The sequence below is a fragment of the Antechinus flavipes genome, chromosome 2 (genome assembly GCF_016432865.1).
Source record: "Antechinus flavipes isolate AdamAnt ecotype Samford, QLD, Australia chromosome 2, AdamAnt_v2, whole genome shotgun sequence".
Classification (NCBI taxonomy): domain Eukaryota; kingdom Metazoa; phylum Chordata; class Mammalia; order Dasyuromorphia; family Dasyuridae; genus Antechinus; species Antechinus flavipes.
In genome coordinates, this window is record NC_067399.1 from 456,284,816 (window position 1) to 456,297,002 (window position 12,187).

A 12,187-nucleotide genomic window follows, 5' to 3' on the forward strand; every position below is an offset into this window, starting at 1 on the left:
TTTATTACCTTTCAATTAATTATTGTGATGACTCTCCACATTTGCCTAAACCAGTTCTGGGACAACAGACATACATAACCAAATAGATGCTCCAAGCTTTTCTAATTTAGAGATACCTCTTATCTCTTCATTGTCATAGCCTTCAAGAATTCAGCATCATCTCCACTTCATGATTAAGCATAAGAATAAGACTAATAAAGGTTTCCTGATAAAGTGACTCTTACTAACATGAATTTGTTATCCCATGTTATCCCCATTAAAATATGGATTCTTATGCCAATATTACACATACATGCCCACTCATGTCATGTTTTCTGTCTTCCTATAAGTTCACCAAAGGACATCCACTCAATGTGCTAGAGGCCTTCCTCATTTCTTATTGTCATAATAAAGATGCCAGTGGAGCATTTGGGCATCATTATTATCCTTCACTCTCATCTTGTGACCATTGCAAATTGTTTTCCAATTCTATATTTCTTCGATTTTACTATTTCACACACTTAACATTCCATGACTTATGGGATACAACAACATAAATAGAATATTGGAATTAAAATATATTGTAAGACTTCTACAATTTGTTAAAGGCAATCCAGTATATTTTCCTCTTCCTATTCAATTCTGAACCCAACTTTTTGTCCACTTGCAATATCTGTCCAAATTATATGTATTCTATAGATTTTGTTCACCTAACTTCACATCAAATTCTATACAATAGACTTCATTCACCCATTAGAAAATGTGCTCTTTGAGAACAGGGACTGTTTTGCTTTTCTATTTCTACATTTAATGCTTAGTACAGTGTTTGACACATAGTAAATGCTTAATTTTTTTTTCCTTTTCCATTTGATTTTTCATGTATGGATGCTTGGTCCAAACTGATTTGAGTGGATAATGGATTTTGTCCAGGAAGCTCTACAATGTTCTGGGATTTGATACAACCGGCACAATGTCATCCATAAATAGGAGCATCTGGAGAACCTCATCATCTTTGGGGAATCCCCCGTCATATTGGCCTTTATGCTGGATCTTCGCCATGACAGTAGTGAACATCCTTGGCAAGCATACATCTGGCTCCTTTATGCCCTGCTCAGTATTAATAATCAAATGGTCATTTAAGAAGGTTTATTAATTCTTTCTAAGAATTTGGTATAATTTTGATGTATGCATGGGAAACTACTATAAGAGAGTTTAAAATAGCACTTTGCTCTACCAACATTTTTAATAGAAGGCAGACAAAAATCACAATGGGATTCTCTACATTTTTCAATCAATTATGTCACATTAAGATAAAGATGTAGACTGTTACAAAATATCACCTGGGAAATCCTGCTTGTTGTCTACTAATAGCATCATTAATGATAATCTAAATATATAGATATATTATGCTCATAAATAGATATAGATATACATAGATGGAAAGTATACATATAGAGATCAATAGCTGATGTTCTCTTAATAAAGTCAAGACATTTTACTTTGGTTATAGTATCTTCCCTTTGTTCAGAGGCCTTGCAAACCCCTTTACAATAGTTGTGTCTGTAGTACAGATTCCTTCCTCTATACTTGGTCTAATTAACTTGATTTCCCTTGTTCACACAGATTGAATGTTTGTATGAAATTATTTAATTGGTGTCTATGACATTTCTTCCACCATATCTTATTTTTCATTGTCAATATCTCAGCTAAATAATTTGTTATTTCTATATTAAATATAACTTTTCCATTTTATATTTTCTTCTAGCCTTATATTAATTTTGGTCTTTGTTTTAATAAGTTAATGATCTATATGTGCACAGACAAATAATAGAGGAAAATCCGTTACTGTCATGTCATGCTTGTCCTTTTTTGAGTCCTTTGTCAAAGAAAGAATTCATGATATAAAGGAATTAGTCTTTTATCTGCAAATATGTAGCCTTTGTTGTAGTCTGAACCTGACTCAAGCTAGTTCTCTAGCACTTTAAGTTCTTATTAGAATGAGATGAAACAATTATATGTCATTCAACAGTCAACAAAGAGAGATTTACTTAGTTATACTTTCTTTTTAAAAAAATTTTTTATTTTCCCCAGTTACATTTAAACAATTTTTACATTTGTTTTTAAAACAGTGAGTTCTAGATTCTTTCCCTTATCCCCACCCCCACTTCCATTAGGAAAGCACATTGTGAAGTTATGCAAAACATTTCCATAAAAATCATAAAAATTAAAAAAAAAAAACACACAGCTCTCTCCCCTAAAAAAATCCTCAAGAAAAATAAAGGCAAGAGAAATTCAGAAACAGAGACAGAGTAAGAAAGGGGTGAGAGATAGAGAGAAGGCAAGAGGGAAGAGAGGAAGGGAAAGATGAAGAAAGGGAAGGAAGAGTAGCAAGTATGTTTCAATCTGCATTCAGACACAATCAGTTCTTTCTCTGGGTATAGATAAGATTTTTCATTACATCCTTCAGAGTAGTCATGGATCATTGAATTACTGAAAATAGCAATCTCATTCACAACTGATCATGACAGAAAATTGCTATTATTTAGTACACAATATGTTTTACTTTGCTTGAGCTCATGGAGGATTTTTCAAGTTTTTCTGAGAGCATCTTCTTCATCATTTCCCATAGAACAATAATATTTCATCTTAATCATATACTACAACTTATTTAGCCTTTCCTTAATTGATGTGCATTCCCTCAGTTTCCAATTTTTCGCTTTAACAAGAGAGCTGCTATTAATATTTTTGTTCATATATATTCTTATTCTTTTTTAATCTCTTTTGGCAATCATACCTAGTAGTGGTATTGTTAGCTCAAAGGACATGCATGATTTTATAATCCTTTAGGATATCTTTTGATCATTTATTAATTGTGGCATGGCTCATTTTTTAATAAATTTTACTCAATTCCCTATATGTTTAAGAAATGAAACCTTAGAGAAATTTGCATCAAAATTCTTTTTACAACTAGTATTGCAAGTAGTTATACTTTCAACAGGATATTCAACAAACTTGCAGCAATCAACTAATGTAGATGGACTCTCAAACTCCTTGGCAAAGTTCTAAATTTTTTTTTGTATTCTTTATATCTCCAACTAGGTCTCATATCACTCCACCTAGGACAAAAGAACCCAAACTTCATCAAGTGTATTCCACAGCTTCCTCATGGAACAATAATCCTCAACTTTATAACCTTGCAGTAAACTAAAGAATCCTCAGCAAACGAAGGGGTAAAATGGCTCTTCTTATAATTAACCTGAGCAGCTGATGAGGACTCACACAACTTCCAAAATGGCTAGGGCCAGCAGGGGTCCATTTGCCCGCTGCCCCACGCAGGCTGGTGCCTCCACCAGTATCTGACTACCTTGTAATATTCTATAAACTAGGGGACAACTGCCCTTTTTTCTGCTGCAAATGTCATTAAAGTTGTTCCTTGAGAGCTAAATTTCCCTACCAAAGTCAGTGGCTCATTGTTGCCAAGATTTTTTCTAATACTTTGCTGTTGAAAATCTTATCAGTGCCACTGAACCGATTATCCTGAAGCTCAGGACACCACTGCTTTCTTAATCTTACTGCTCTCAAAACTAACTATCCAAATTTTGTTGCAATTATCACTGCCTAGGCTGCTAATTCAGGGTGAAGGAACTATTGCCTTCTTGAGCCCTGAGTGATCCATTGAATCAAATGTAGAAAAGTGTCCCACAAATTGCACCCATTTCTATCCCGTCCCCAGACATCCTAAACATGTTAGATCTTCATCATCTTATAGCCTCTCAATTTGTTCAAATTACCTTTCTAGGTTTCTTGAATCTTGTTTTCACATTTCAAAGTTATATCCACTTCTTTTTTCATGATTTTTTTTTGCTTGAAAATCCTCTATTCCATAAATATTATTTTCTCTCTTCCCCTCCCCAGTATTATATTCAGCTTTACTAAATAAGTTATTATTGGTTGTAAGATCTCTTCTTGGTTAAAGTAGAAGTTGTTAAATCTTGTATGATCCTGACTATGGTTCCTTTACACTGAAACTTTTCTTTTAAGGCTATGTGCATAATATTGTCTTTGATGTGAAAACTCTGGTTTTGGCTGTTTTTAACTTTTTATTTTAGGGTTTCTTTTTATAGGTGACAGACTGTTTTTATTTTCACTTTCCTTATAGGTCTAATAAATCTGACCAATTTTCATTTATAATTTCTAGAAATATGTTATCAAAGAGTTATGTTGTTTTATGTTGGGGATAAAAGGAGGTAAGAAAAAAGGAGGCATGAGTTTATGGTTTCCAGGAAATCTAATCATTCTTAAATTGTTTCTCCTTCATCTCCACTTGTTTTTCCAGGTTAGTTATTTTCAGAGCAGATACCTAACATTTTTTCAATCTTTTTTTATTTTGTTTTAATATACTTTGCCTCTCATAAGGTAATTTTTTTTTTTGTTTGGCTTATCAATTGATCAGTTCTAATAGGGAGTCTGCTTATTGTGTAAGAGGCACCACTTTATGTTCTAAATTTTAGTCCTCCTATTTCTTTCTTCTAGAGATTTTATTTCATTTTTTAATCTCTTGCTTCATTTCTTCCAGGTAGTTTACCTAATCTTTGAGGGATGCCATATTTCATTTTAATTCTCTACTTATAATTGCTATGGTGTTGTTTTACTAGACTGAATGTTTGGGTGTCTCTGTATATATTATAATCACATATAATGATATATATTTAAAATATGTATTAATTTATCCAGCCTTTATTCTTGAATTTAAGATATGTGGTAGAGTTACTCTTGGCCCTCTGCTGCACTTTTGAGTGAGGTGATTGGCCCTGATTTATCTTTTCCCAAAGATCATCTGGATTTCTGTACTGACCTATACTTTTAGGGTTAGCCATTTCTGCGACTCCATTCAAATTTTAAAGTTTGAAACAATGTATTTTTAGGTTATCAGTGTTGTTTCAGGATACAATTTATGGATCTTGGAGTTCTTGACTCTGGAGTATCTCACTTTGAATGTTGTCATTTCCTATCTCTTCTGAGATCCTCCCAGGGGTTCCCAACCAACATACAGTTTTCTTGATGGAATCTTCAATTCTTACAGCCCCAGATTCATTCTTTGTTCTTAATCAATGTTTTCCAACATGCTTTTCATAGGATTCACTTATTTCTACCTTTGCATTGAACTAATAGAGTATCATAATGTATTTTGATTAAGTTTGGAAAATTTTAATGAGTTCTTAGAATTTATCTATTCATCTTCATCTTCTTCAATATTCATCTTCTGCAATAGTTTTGCAAAATGCAAAACTGCATTTTTTCCATATAGATTTTTTGGCAAATATTTATCATGAACACATAATTTCTGAAATGATATTTCTTATTGCCTTTTGACACATTACAAAAACAATCCCATCAACTCTGTTCTTTGCCTCTCTAAGGAGAACTATAAGTTTTCCTTCCATTTAGCTAGAATTTGCTTCTATCTTCTCCTTTCAGTTACAACAATTGAATGAGAATTTTGTTCTTTATTTGGAAAAGGAGGCATAAAGAAAGCATATCCCATCTATTAAATAGCAAGGTACATAATTCTGCCCTCTAGAGAAAAATAGAATAGGCCTAGTTTCTGACATAATGGAAGAAGTGTCATCTTAGGGTCAAAAGAAATAGATTCAAATTTTAAGTCTTGTACATAAAATCTATAAACCAAATATTTTCTTCCCACCCAAAAAAATCAAAAGGGCCTAAAAAGCACCTTAGTCAACAAATACTTGTAGAGAAAATAACTCTTATAAGATAGTCAAATATCTGATAATTAAATGAGTTATAGCCATGAATGAGTCCATGAGATTCCCTCTGTCCCTGCCTGCTACTTTTCCATTGCAGTGTGGCCTATATGTAGGTACTAGTCTATACTTAGATCATTACAGCAACTTATTATGTGACAAGTGGCACATGAAAAGCAGAGTTAAAGAGGAGACTGGATAGACTATTGCTACAGTATTTCTGGAGCAACAACAGAGACTTTGCATCCTCAAAATGTGGTAGGAAGTCTTTTTTATGTTGAATCAGTGAAGGGAAGATCAAGGAGCTACAACAATCCATCAAAACCAAATCTTACTGTCCTAATGATATGGAAGCTCAGCCATAGCCACTGGAATTGGTGGCAAGAAATGGTGGTCATCTCTTTTATTATTAATAGCATTTTATTTTCAAAATATATGCAAAGAAATTTTTCAACATTCACCCTTGCAAAACATTGAGCTCCAAAGTTTTCTCCCTCCCTTTTCCCCAACCCCTCCTAGAGAGCAAACAATTCAATATATATTAAACATATGCAATTCTTCTATACATATTTCCACATTTATCGTAACAGTGGCTGTCTTCTTCAGCATTTTCATTTGCTATATATTATTATTATTATTGAAAACTGTCCTTATAAGATCTCAGAACATGGTGTAGTAGAGACAAAAGAACACTGTACTGGGAATCAAGAAAACTGCATTTATATCTGAGTTTTGACCCTAATGAGATATATCAAACTGGACTAATAACTTTGTGTCCCTGAACTTCAGTTTGCCTGTCTATAGGATAAAATATATTCCCACTGCCTGTCTCATAAGATTGTGTTATGCAAGGCTTAAAGTGCTAATGCCTTAATGATACTTTAAATTTTATTATCAAAATTAGCATCAACATATCTCAATATCCATAGTTTTCATGTAGGAAAATCATCATTTGGGGAATATTTCTTTCTTTCTTTAATTTGTAGATATTCATTTGTGATTTCGTGGAAATAAAAAGAAAATCAAATTTAAAAAAAAAAAAACTGTAACAAAAAAGATCCCAAAACTTTCTAACATGGCTATAGATTTTCATTTGTGATTTGGGGGAAATAAAAAGAAAATCAAATTAAAAAAAAAAACTAACAAAAAAGATCCCAAAACTTTCTAACATGGCTAACTAAGCAGCTCTTTATTCTCCAATTTACCTTATTATACCTAAGTGTTTTCTTCTCATTTCATTCCATTTTCATAATTTACAGAAGTCTTTTTAGTTCTAGGAAGTCTTTCTCCAAGTAAGATAATTACTGATTTATCTGAATTCTTACTGTAGTCATTGATGTAGAGGAACATAAAAAAGCAAACTTCATTGGCCAATTTTCTTAAGAACAAGGGGTGATTTCTTTAGTTTTCCAAGTGATAAAGACCCACATGAGTTTATCATCCTCAGTTAAGATTCAAACTTTGCCTGCATTGATTCAAAATGTAGCTCAAACTTTAGGATCCCATGCGATTTTCCTTCCCTCTTGGAATCCTGGCTTAATTCTAGGCAAAAGTCAGCTTTGATTGGAGTCAATTAAGACTATAATGGTGTCAGAAAAAAAGTATGTATTCATTAAGATGTCACATAATAAGCCTGTCAAATTTCTTGGTTACAGGCCATGAAGGTGTCCAGAGCTTATTATTATTGAAAAAAAATTACATCTGGAAAATAATGGGAGAAAATCATGAATTCATAAGTTTCCCAGAAATGTGTTCATGCATGAGTAAAATTTGAAGGATAAAATGACCAGATTTCAAAGACAAGAAATAGTAATAATAATGACTTGATTCTCCCCTGAAGAAGGGTATATAAAGCCTTTTTTTTTTTAAGTACCTTAAGTATAAGAATAATCTATTGTATTTCAGAGACACAAATTGCTTGGGCATTAATTTGTATATTTTTCAGACAGGGAAGCAATCCATTAACCCCTACCACTCTTTAAGAGGTCATCAAATTCCATAGTATTTTAAAAGTTGCTTTCCTTCTTGATCTCACTTTGGCTTTTGATACTATTGAGCATAAAGTAGTTACTCTCATCTTCCATGATTATAAAGGTGACACCAAACTCTCCTGGCTCTATTTCTACTTCCCTAAAGCTCTTTCTCTACTACTTTCATTAGATCCTTGGCCTTTTCCCAGTCCCTTGATGTGCATGTTTTCCAAGGGTTAGTGGTTTACCCTCTTCAATATCTAGACTTTCTCCTTCGGCAATCTGATCACTCCCATAATATCAACTAATATTGCTATGGTGAAATGAGAACTCTCAGATGACTATTTCTGGAGCTCTCCTGGGTTCAGAAGAGCTTCAGAGGCACTCTTCCACCTACCTACAAGACACTTTCCCTTGCATGGACTACCATCCCTACATGAATAATGTAACTATATTATCAATATAGTTTGTTATCAAGAAACTTTATGAATAAATTTTTCATGTTTAATCCTTAACTCACACCCCTTTTAAATGTATTATTTCTGCCCTTTATGTATTTGAGAAATTGAGAGTCTCTTTGACTATCCTTCTCTCATGTCCAACCAGTTCATAAATCCTCTGAGTTTTACCTCTACAATGTCAATTGCATCTATCACAAATTCTCTCCTTCACTATAACTACTTTTGTGCAGGCCCTTATTATCTTCTGCTTCAATATTGCAAATAGTCACCAACATTTCCATTTTCTTTCTCCATAAATATAACCAAGATGACATTGATAGATTTTTTTGAGGGGGGTTGGAGTTGTGGGAGGCATAGAACTGATCGTGTCACTAGCTTTCTTCCAAATCTATAGTGGCTTTCAGTAGCCTCCCTAGTAAAGTTCAAACACTATTACCAGCATTTATTTATACCTTTCCCTCAATGCAAGTTATGCTCCAGCTAAACTGGACAACATCTTGCTCCTTTTATTCACTTCTACTCTCATACTTTCTTCCTTTTCTCAAGATGTTTCATTTGCCTGGAATTCTCCCTTTGCCCAGTTGAAATCCTACCTGTACTTTATATCCAAAACCACATGTCACTTTAACCAAGAAGATTTCATTGATTTTCTGATTCATAATTAATGCAGTCACTTAAAATGTGTATAATCGGGGAAAATCACTCCTCTCTGACTTTCATCTTGTCTAAAATATGAAGATATTTGACTTTAAGGCTCATTTAACTTTGATCCAACAGTATTTCTACTGGACTTATATCCCAAAGAGATTTTAAAGAAGGGAAAGGGACCTACATGTGCAAAAAATGTTTGTGGCAGTCCTTTTTGTGTTGGCAAGGAATTGGAAACTGAATGGATACCCATTAGTTGGAGAATTGTGGTATATGAGTGTTATGGAATATTATTGTTCTGTAAGAAATGACCAGTAGGATGATTTCAGAAGGGCCTGGGGAGACATGAACTGATGTTAAATGAAATGAACAGAACAAAAAGATTATTATACATGGCAATAAAAAGACTATACAATATCAATTTTGATGGACAAGGCTCTCTTCAACAATGAGATGATTCAAACCAATTGCAATTGTTCCATGATGAAGAAAGCCATATACACCCAGAGACAGACCTATGGGAGCTAAGTGTGGACCACAACATAGCATTTTCATGCTTTCTGTTGATGTTTGCTTGCATTTTGTTTTCCTTCTCAGGTTTTTTTTTTTCTTTCTAGATTTGATTTTTCTTGTGCAGCAAAATAATTGTATAAATATGCCTACATATATTGTATTTAACATATTCTTTAACGTTTTTAGCATGTATTGGACTACCTGCCATCTAGGGGAGGAGGTGGGAGGAAGGAGGGGAAACGTTGGAACAGAAGGTTTTCCAACGGTCAAAAGTGAAAAATTATCCATGCATATGTTTTGCAAATAAAAAGCTTTAATAAAAAAAAAGACTCTTTCAAGGTACAGTTTGGCATTTTCTAGTCTTACAATTCTATTAATTGGCTTGCATTTGGTATTTTCCCATTATAACAGCATGATTCCTGTTGTTCAATTATATTACAATAAAATATTATAGGCACCCCAGACCCAGTACACGGTGCTCTGACCATCTGTCTGTAAAAAATATTTTTATCCACCCACTGTCTTTCACAGGCTAATCCAAGATTGAGAACTCCTGATTGAGAGTTCATCATTGTCCTCTCAGACCATCAGAATAAACTCCAGTCTTTTTTCATGTCTTCCAGTCTTGCAACTTCCTAGATCAATACACTTCTTTTTGACTACAACTTTCTTAGGTATATTGTCTTCTATCATGATGAAAGATTCCTTGAAATCAGGAATTTTATAATCCCAGAGCTTTGCATAGTATCTGAAATATACTAAGCATTTAATAGATTTTTAAAAATTCATTCATTTATTGAACCTTTTAGTCTCCTAAGAATAACAGAATCATCTTAGTACATTAGAGCCAAAATCCATCTTATCTGATATTGAATCTTTGATTAGGAAAGAATTAATAGCATGAGAAGAAGGTAACCCCCTTCGAAGTCTCCACCCTTCCAACAATAACTTCTTTTCAATTTTTTTTATTATAGCTTTTTATTTACAAAACACATGCATGGATAATTTTTCAACATTGACCCTTGGAAAACATTCTGTTCCAAATTTTCCTCTCCTTCCCCCCACTCCCTTCCCTAGATGGCAAATAGTTCAATACATGTTAAACATGTTAAAGTATATGTTAAATACAATATATGTATATATATATTTATACAGTTATCTTGTTACAGAAGAAAAATTAGAATCTAGAAAGAATCAAATCTAGAAAGAAGGAACACAAAAAATGCAAGCAAACAATGACAGAAAGAGTGTAAATGCTATGTTGTGTTCCACACTCATTTCCCATAGTTCTCCTTTTGGATGCAGCTGATTCTCTTCATTACTGAACAATTGGAACTGATTTGGATCATCTCATTGTTGAAGAGATCCACATTCATTAGAATTGACCATTGTATAATTTTGTTGTTGCCATGTATAATGATTTCCTGGTTCTGCTCATTTTACTTAGCATCAGTTCATGTAAGTCTCTCCAAGCCTCTCTGTATTCATCCTGCTGGTCATTTCTTATAGAACGATAATATCCCATAACATTCATATACCACAATTTATTCAGCCATTTTCTAACTGATGGGCATCCATTTAATTTCCAATTTCTAGCCACTACAAAAAAGGCTGCCACAAACATTTTTGCACATGTAGGTCCCTTTCCCTTCTTTAGTATCTCTTTGGGATATAAGCCCAGTAGTAGCACTGCTGGATCAAAGGGTATGCACAGTTTGATAACTCCTTGAGCATACTTCCAAATTGCTCTCCAGAATGGTTGGATCCATTCACAGTTCCACTAACAATATATCAGTGGCCCTGTTTTCTCATGTCTTCTCCAACATTTGTCATTATCTTTTCCTGTCATCTTAGCCAATCTGACAGGTGTGTAGTGGTATCTCAGACTTGTCTTAATTTGCATTTCTCTGATCAATAGTGATTTAGAACACCTTTTCATATGACTAGAAATAGTTTCAATTTCTTCATCTGAAAATTGTCTGTTCATATTCTTTGACTATTAACTGCAGAATGGCTTGATTTCTTATAAATTAGAGTCAATTCTCTATATATTTTGGAAATTTATCAGAACCTTTGTCTATAAAAGTATTTTTCCAGTTTTTTGCTTCCCTTCTAATCTTGTCTGCATTAGTTTTGTTTGTACAAAAACTTTTTAGCTTAATATAATAAAAATGTTCTATTTTGTGATAAATAATGATCTCTAGTTCTTCTTTGGTCACAGATTCCATCCTCCTCCACAGGTCTGAGAGGTAAACTACTCTATGTTCTTCTTTTTTATTTATAATTTCATTCTTTATACATACATCATGAACCCATTTTGACCTTAACTTGATGTACAGTAGGTATTAAGTGTGGATCAATGCCTAGTTTCTGCCATCCTAGTTTCCAATTTCCCCAGAAGTTTTGTCAAATAGTGAATTCTTATCCCAAAAGCTGGGGTCTTTGGGCTTGTCAAACACTAGATTGCTATAGTTATTGAAAAATTTGAAATGCTTCATGAATTTGCATGTCATCCTTATGCAGGGCCATGCTAATTTTCTCTATATCATTCTAATTTTAGTATATGTGCTGTTGAAGCAAGCACCCAACAATAACTTCTATAGCTCAAGATTGTAACTTTTCTCAGTAAAACATCCTCAGTTTCCCCAGTTATAATAACAAGCATCAAAGATTAATGGAAGGTCAATGAATTTAAAGTCAAAAAGACCTGACTTTAAATCTTGCCTTAGACACTTATTAGCTGTATGATCCTGGACTAATCAATTATCCTCCTTTGGCTTCCCTTTCCTCATTATAAGATGATGGTTTTGGACTTGGAAATTTCTAAGTTACTATTAAACTCAAAAACTAC

General features: G+C 33.4%; 1 non-coding gene across 1 annotated transcript; it reads right to left on the reverse strand.

Annotated features, from left to right (window-relative positions):
* Positions 1-11,814: 11,814 nt before the first annotated feature.
* LOC127552544 (U6 spliceosomal RNA) lies at positions 11,815-11,920 on the reverse strand. The gene has a single exon (XR_007951420.1). It is a non-coding gene; the product is annotated as a U6 spliceosomal RNA (small nuclear RNA).
* Between the last annotated feature and the right edge of the window lie 267 nt (positions 11,921-12,187).